Below are 8,949 nucleotides of genomic sequence, written 5' to 3'. Positions count from 1 at the left end.
TTGTGCTGTTCCTCCACCCTCCCAAACATGATGTCCTTCTCCAAGGAATGGTCTTTTCTTGCAACATGTCTGAAGTACATCACACGAAGCTTCAGTCTTTGCCTGCAAGGAGCAGCTTGGTTTAACCTTCTCTAGGATGAACCTGTTCATTTTCTTAGCAGTCCATGGTATATTCAACACTCTTCTCCAACACCACAGCTCAAAGGCATCAATTCTCTTTTTATCCTTCCTAGTCATTGTCCAACTCTCTGACATAGTGTAAGTGATTGCAAAGACCATGTCCTGTATCTGGCACACATTAGTCTCCAGAATGACACCATTGCTCTTCAGTACTATGGAGAGGTCTCTGACAGCAGACTTTCCCATTGTAATACATCTTTTAATTTCCTGGCTTCTGGTGACACGAGTGTTGACTGTGGAGCCAAGCAAACTAAAGCTGTAAACAATCTCAAAATCTCTTCACCATCCATCCTGATGTTGCCTATTGGCCCAGTGGTGAGAATCTTTGTCTTTGTGATATTGAGCCTCAATCCATATTGAAGGCTGCAGTCCTTGACCTTGTGTAGCAAGTGCTTCGGGTCCTTCAGTTCCAGCAAACAGGGTTGTGTCATCTGCAAAATGCAGATTGTTAATGAATCTTCTTCCAATCCTGATGCCACACTTCTCATACAGCCTAGTCTCCTGGATAATCTGTTGTGCATATAGATGGAAAAGGTATGGAGATAGGACACATCCCTGGAGTACATGCTTCCCAATTTTGCCCCACACAGTGTTTCCTTGCTCTGGTTCTGACGACTGCCTCCTGGTCCAAGTATAGGTTTTGCATTAGCATGATCAAGTGCTCTTGAATTCCCATTCTTCTCAAAGTCAGCCACAGTTTGTTATGATCTACACAGTCAAACGCCTTTGCATAACCAATGAAACACAGATAGACAATCCTCTGGTACTCCCTGCTTTCAGCCAAGATCTGTCTAACATTAGCAACAATATCCCTAGTATCACAACCCCTTCTAAAGCCAACCTGCACTACTGGCAGTTCTCTGTTGATGTGCTGTTCCAGTTGTTTTTGGATAATCTTTGGCAGAATCTTGCCTGCATTTGATATCAGTGATATTGTTTGATAATTTCCACACTCTGTTGGGTCACCTTTCTTTGGAATGGGAACAAATATAGATCTCTTTCAGTCAGTTGACTAAGTGGTTGTCCTCCAGGTCTCTCTCTTTTTTTAAAAAATGTTATCCAAAATTGATTATAATCCACACAGTTGAATGCCTTTGCATGGTCAATAAAACATAAGCAACCATCTTTATGGCATTCTCTGCTACTAGCCAAGAGCTATCATAACTGGAAAAGGCATGGAAAATTTTAAGGAAAGAATAGAAAGAAAGCACCTATTAAAGGTTCTTTACCCTAGGCTATGTTATCCGTTTGGTCTTGTTAGTCCTCACTGTGGTTTAGAGTCATCATTCACAGGGTCTGTGTGACTGACAACTGACTGGATGGCACTGAATAATAACAAACACCTGGTGAGGCAGAGGTTTGGGATGCTTTGGGTTTCTCTTTGGGTTAAGAATGGTCCTTCTTCAAGTAAGTTACAGGGCAAGGTGTGCACTGGGAGTCACAGTGGCAGCAAAGGGGGAGGACTTGAGACTTTGGGGATCCTGGAGCATCAGTGTCCATGATCAATAATTTATTCATGGATACCACTCAGGAAGATGTTGCCATACCAGTAGCCTGGCTCTTAGTGCTGGCATGCCAGTTACCTTTCACAGCTGCCTCTTCATGCTTAGTTTCCCTCTCTTCTTCCCTCCTTCTCTTGTTCTCATGGTGTTTACTTACCACTTCCCTTCCCCCTAATCTTTCTTAGGTGTCCCAGGAATCTTTTATTAAAAATGAATTTTAATGAAAGTTTACAGAGACTTTGGATATCCATTAATTTAGTTTCACTTTTCTCCTTGTCCAAACTTCCCCCCCAGTTCAGTCTTCTCTTTGAAAAGTAAAAGAAAAATTCTTTCAATTCCTCCCCCTTAAGCCCACTCCAGTATGCAGCCTTCGTTCTGCACTCTGTCATGATAATAGTACCTAATAATAGATCTTTTTTAAACAGTTTTATCCCTCATCTGTTTCAATGCAGTATTCATAATTTATCCCCTCTTTCTCAGTTTCCCCCCAGACCCGAAGTCAGTCGTGTTTTACAACAGTGGCACTATGCAGTATTTGTCCTTTTGTGACTGAAATATTTCACTCAATAATGTTCTCCAGGGTCACCCATTTTGCATAATATTCATGAGTTCCTTAATTTTAATGCAGCATAGTATTCCATTGTGTGAATATACCAAAGCTTCTCGATCCATTCATTTGTTGATGGGCAGTAGGTTGTTTCTGACTCTTTGCTATTGTGAACAAAGCCATGACAAGCATGGGCGTGCATATATCTGCTTGGGTGGCGATTATAGTTTCTTTGGGTTATATTGCAAGTAGTGGAATTGCTGGGTCAAACGGTATCTCTATTTGCAACTTTTTGAGAAAGCGCCATTCTGCCTTCCATAGTGGTTGCACCATTTTACACTTCCATCAACAGTGAGTAAGGGTTCCAGTTTCTCCACAACCTCGCCAGCGTTTGATGTTTGCTGTTCTGTTAAATTTTGCTATTCTTCCTGGGGTGAGATGAAATCTCATAGTTCTTTTGATTTGCATCTCTCTTAGAGCTAGTTCTTCATGTGCTTGTTCGCCATCTGAATGTCTTCTTTGGTGAAATGTCTGTTCAAATTCTGTACTCATTTTTCAATTGGGTTGTTTACATTTATTTTGTTGTGGTGCTCGAGTATTTTATAAATTCTAGATATAAGTGCCTTGTCTGACATGTCATGACCAAATATTTTTCCCTTTTACCCCATTGGAGAAGTTTTTGGATGTGCATAGAGATTTGATTCTTAGAATGTTCCTTTCATATATTTTATGCTCTCATGGTTGTAGATTTCTCAGGATTCTTGGAAGACTGTTTTTTGTTTTGTTTTTGTTTTTGTGGATTACATCTTCTAGAGTTCTTCCAAGCTTTTCTTTAATGAAGTTTATAGTCCTTGGTTTTAGTCGTAGGTCCATGATCCACCTTGAGTTGGTTTTTGAGTAAAGAGTGAGGTGTGGATCTTGCTTGAGTTTTCTGCAGATAGTTTTCCAATTTTCCCAACACCATTTGTTAAAAAGGCTTCCATTTTCCACTTTACTGATTTCATCTCCTAAAAAATCAGTTGACCAGCCCACTCTGGGCTACAGCAATGGATCTCAGTGCTGATTATCTCTGGGAGAAGCTGCAGGGGGAGCTGGAAGTGGAGGTGGAGGACACAACTCTGAGCAGTTGCGCATCCAGCATCTGAGTCCTGGTGATGTTCTCCAAGTTTGAGGGGAAGCCACTGCTCCAGAGACACTGGCTGGGGAATGCATGCCTAGCAGAAGAGCTCCCACATATCCATGCCTTTGAACAGAAGACTCTGACTCCGGAGCAGAGAAACCGTGAGCAGCAGACATGAGGGACTTACAGCTGGACAGCCATTAAATCGTGAATCAAGACAAAAAATCCTGTTGACCATAGGTAGCTGATATCTGGATTCTCAATTCTATTCCATTGATGTATGTGTCTGTTATTGTACCAGTACCACGCTGTCTTGACCACCACAGCAGTATAGTAGGAAATGAAATAAGGGAGTGAGATGCCTCCTACCTTGTTCTCTTTTTCAGTAGTGCTTTGCTTATTTGGGGCTTCTTTCCATTCCAAATGAAACTGGAGATTGCCTTTTTCATCTCATTGAAGAATGGGAGTAGTATTTGTCTTAGGATTGCATTGAAAGTGTAAATTGCCTTTGGTAATATTGCCATTTTCACAATATTGAGTATAAATATCCATGAACAAGGGATATTTTTCCACTTCTCCAGGTCTCTTTTTGTTTCTTGTAGTAATGTTTTGTACTTTCTTTTCTTTTTTTACTAGATCCTTTGCGCTTCCGGTTAGCTTAACTCTGAAATATTTAATCTTGTGATTAGCTATTGTAAAGGGTATTGTTTTTCATAGCTCTGGCTCTTTTTGTCACTGTTGAGAAATCTAACTGATTTTTGTATGTTGATCTTGTATCATGCTACTTTGCTGAATTGGTCAACTTTGTCCAATAGTTTTCTTGCTGAGTCTTTAGGGTTTTCTAAGTATATGATCATATAATCTGCATAGAGAGATAATGTTACCTCCTCTTTGCCAATGTGGATACCTCTTATTTCCTTCTGTTGTCTTATTGCCATTGCTAAGACTTCCAATACAATACTGAATAAGAGAAGTGATAGTGGGCATCCTTGACTAGTTCCTGTTGTTAAAGGGAATGCCTTTAACCTCTCTCCATTGAGAATAATGTTGACTCTCAGGTTTTCATAAATACTTTTTACTATATTGAGTAAATTCCCTCTAATCCTATTTTGTTGAGTGTTTTAATCAGGAAAGGGTGTTAGATATTGTCAAAGGCCTTTTCTGCATCAATTGATAGGATCATGTGGTTCTTGTTCTTTGCTTTGTTAATATGATTAATTTTTCTTACGTTGAACCATCCTTGCATACCTGTTATAAATCCCACTTGGTCATGATGGATTATTTCTTTGATGTATTGTTGGGTTCTATTGTCCAGTATTTTATTCAGGATTTTTGTATCTATGTTCATAAGAGATATTGGCCTATAGTTTTCTATTTTGGTGGTGTCCTTTCCTGGCTGTGGTATCAAGGATATGTTTGCTTCATAGAACGAGTTTGGGAGAATTCCATCTTTTTCTCTTTTCTTAAATAGTTTATGTAGAATTGGTGACAGTTCTCTGAATGCTTGATAAAATTCACTTGTAAAACCATCTGTTCCAGGGCTTTTTTTGGTTGGAAGTTGTTTTATTACCTTTTCAATTTCTGCTTTTTAATGGGTTCAATGGGTTCTATTCAGATGTTCAATTTCGGTTTGTGTCAGGTTAGGCAGGTTATGCATTTGTAAGTATTTGTCCATTTCCTCTAAGTTTTCATATCTATTGAGTGTAATTTTTCATAATATCTAATGATAGATTTTTTATTTTAGTTCCTTCTGTTGTTATGTTTTCTGATTCATCTCTTATTTGAATTATTTGTGTCTTCTCCTTTTATTTTGTGAGTTTTGCTAATCTTTTGTCGGTTTTATTGAACTTTTCAAAGAACCAACTGCTAGTTTTGTTGAGAGTTTCAATTGTTTTTTGATTTTCCATTTCATTTATCTCTGCTCTAATTTTTATAATTTTTTTTAAAAGGGGTTGGGGTTTCTTGCTGTTCTTTTTCAATTTGCTGGCGATGTTGGGTTAGAGAGTCAATGGTCAATTTCTCCTGCCTTTTGATGTGTTTGATTATTGCTATAAATTGTCCTCTGATTACTGCTTTGACTGTTTCCCCAGGTTTTAGTAAGTGGTGTTTTCATTGTCATTTGTTTCAAGAAACTTTTAAATTTCATGTTCAAGCAAGTTGTTCAGCTTCTAAATGTATGACTTTTTCCCCCCTCCTTCATCCTCTTGTCATTAATTTCTAGTTTTGTGGTGTTGTGGTCTGAGAAGACACTTTGTATAATTTCTATGTTTTTCAATTTGTTGATGCTTGTCTTGTGACCTAGAATGTGATCTATTCTGGAAAACGTTCCAGGAACATTGGAAAAGAAGGTATATTGTGCTTTTTGGAGGTGCATTAATGTATAAATATCTTTGAGAGAGAGTTGGTTTATTTTGTTCTTTAATTCTTGAGTGTCTTTGTTGAGATTCTTTCTGGTAGTTCTATCTGTTTTTGAGAGGAGTGTATTGAAGTTTCCAAGTACTATAGTAGTGTTGTCTATTTCCTTTTTCAGTTTTGTTAGTGTGTGTGTTTACATATTTTGCGGGTCTTTCATTTGGTGTGTATATATATTCAATATTGTTATATCCTCTTGTTATATTGACCCTTTGAGCATTATGTAGTGACCTTCTTTGTCCTTTGTTATGGTTTTTGCATTGAAATTTATTTTATCAGAGATTAAACTTGCTTTTTTTTTGTTGTTGTATTTCCTTGGTATATTTTCCCTCATCCTTTTATTTTTAGTTCTTCTTTATCTTAATTTTTCAGATGTGTCTCTTGTAGAAAACATATTGATGGATTTTGGTTTGGTTTTTTTTTTTAATCCAATCTGCTATTCTTTTTCTCTTCAGTGGTGTATTTAAACCACTCACATTCAGTGTGACTACTGAGAGGCAAGGTTTTATTGCTATCATTTTGTTCAGTCCTTTTTGTTGTTGTTAGTTATTTTAGTCCATCCTATTTTCTGTGGCATCTCTGTATGAAGGACTTCTCTCAGTGTTTCCTGTAAGGCTGGTCTTATTTTTACAAACTCCCTGTATTTCTGGAAATATTTTGATCTCTCCTTCATATTTGATGGACAATTTTGCTGGATGCAGTATTCTTGGTTGACAGTTGTGTTCTTTGAGTGTTTGATATATGCCATTCCCATGTCTTCTTGCTCACATGGTTTCTGTTGAGCAATTGGTACTTAGCTTTATCTCCTCTCCCTTATAGGTTACTTTTTGTTTCTCTCTTCCTGCTTTCAGTATTCTCTCCTTATCTTTGGTTCTATCAAATTTGACAATCATATGCCATGGCTTTTTTCTCGTAGGGTCTATTCTATATGGTGTTTGCTCAGCTTCTTGAATATATATTCTCTCATTCTTCATTATGACTGGAAAGCTTTCCTCTAGTAATTCTTCCACAACTTTTTCAGTGCTTTTACTTCCTTCTTCCTCTTCTGGGATTCCAATGATAAGAATGTTATTTCTTTTGATGGTATATCATATTATTCTTAGCTTTTCTTCTCTTTCCTTCTTTTTTGATTCTTCTTTTTTTCACAGTCAGATCTCTGGTGACAATTCTATCTTCTATTTCACTGGTTCTGTTTTCCATCTCTTCACCTGAGTTCATGTGTCGCTCCATCATGTTGACAGCATCTGAAACATTGGACCTCATATTTTGGATCATGGTTTCTTGTTTTTCCAGTGCCTCTAATGCCTCGTTTATTTTATCTGCATTGTTTTGGATTTTTTTTTAAGGTCCTCCTGCTTTTTGCTTGCAGTGTCCTGTAATTCTTCAAGTGTGTTTTTTATCCATTGAAAGTAGTCAATCATTGTTATTTTAAATTCTGTGTCAGAAAGTTCCATCAGACTTTCTGGCTTCAGGAAATCCATTTCTACTGTGTCATTTTTGGGGAGATATCTTGCTTTGGGTTTGCTTGGCAAGTGAGGTACCCTCCTTCTTTCAGGACATTGATGTGGTAGAGTTTTTAAAAATCTGAGGTGATATCTCGTTCTTGTTTTGACGTCATTGCTCCAGGAGGAAGTTGGGCAGGAGCATAAGCAGATGAATGTAGGATGTATGCAAGCACTTAGATGCACACATGAGTAGGGAGGGAGAAACACACACTGATACACGTCTGGAGGGGTACAGGGGTACTTGAATAATGAAAGAGGAAGTCTGTTGATCCCTCTGGAAATGGCTTCTCACCTCTATCAAGATGCCCAGGATCTCCTTGTTGTTTGAGTTAGCAGGACCAATGTGTTTGGGCCAGACAGTAGTTTGTAGTCTAAAGTAACTTAATTTTCAATATTAGATAAGTTTTTTAGGGGAGGTTGATAAATCCTATAGATTTGGTCTATGTTTTTTTGTCTTCCTGGCCAAGGACCCCAGAATTTAAAGCTGGTGCTGTCCCACACACTGCTGGGACTCCTAGTTTCCATACCTGTGTGGTATGGGTGGGTGGGACAAGAGTGGGTCCTGCCACTGCCTTTGGCCCCTTCTCCCTGTGTCTGCACAGTCCTCAGGCCAAATGCTGAGATTTAAAGTTCATCCAATGCCTTTTCTGCATCAAATGATAGGATCATGTGATTCTTGTTCTTTCCTCTGTTAATGTAATGAATTACATTGACTGTTTTTCTTATATTGAACCATCCTTGCATACCTGTTACAAATTCCACTTGGTTATGGTGAATTATTTCTTTGATATATCGTTGGATTCTATGGGCCTGTATTTGATTCAGCATTTTTGCACTTATGTTTATAGGAGATAGTGGCCTATAGTTTTCTATTTTGGTGGTGTCTTTTCCTAGCTTTGGTATGAAGGATATGTTTTCTTTATGGAATGAGTCTGGGAGAATTCCATTTTTTTCCTATTTTCTGAAATAGTTTATGTAGAATTAGTGACAGTTCTTCTCTGAATGTTTGATAAAATTAACTTGTAAAACCTTCTGGTCCAGGGCTTTTATTTTTTGGCTGAAAGTTGTATTACCTTTTCAATTTCTTCCTTTGTAATGGGTTCAGATGTCCTATTTAGGTTTGTGTCAGTTTAGATTGTGCATTTGTAAGTATTTGTCCATTTCCTATAGATTTTCATATTTGTTTGAGTATAATTTTTCCTTAATATTCTAATGTTAGCCTTTTTATTATAGTTGGTTCTATTGTGATGTTGCCCATTTCATATCTTATTTGGATTATTTGTGTGTTACTGGGTTTGTTTTTTTTTCTTCTTCTTTTGTTAGTTTTGCTAGTGGTTTTCTGTTTTTATTGACATTTTCAAAGAACCAAGCCCTAGTTTTGTTGATAGTTTCAATTGTTTTTCGGTTTTTCATCTAATTTATTTCTGCTCTAAGTGTTTTTTCACAGTATAAAAGAACAATTTTATTTAAAAAAAAGAGGAGAAGGATGGTTAGCTAAGAGTATTTTAGATTCTCCTTAAAAGTAGGATTTTTTAAAAAGAATGATTAATAGTATCTGATAAGTTCCAGATATAGAGTTAGATGTTTATTCCTTGATTCAGTACACAAGTCCAGTAGCTTTGCTATCAACAGGATGTTTTTCTTTTCCTCATTTGTGTGTCACTGCCAGAAATTTTCTTTTTT

Source organism: Elephantulus edwardii, unplaced genomic scaffold (genome assembly GCF_000299155.1).
Source record: "Elephantulus edwardii isolate Elephantulus edwardi_28Jun2011 unplaced genomic scaffold, EleEdw1.0 scaffold00112, whole genome shotgun sequence".
NCBI lineage: Eukaryota > Metazoa > Chordata > Mammalia > Macroscelidea > Macroscelididae > Elephantulus > Elephantulus edwardii.
This window is presented reverse-complemented; position numbering follows the sequence as displayed.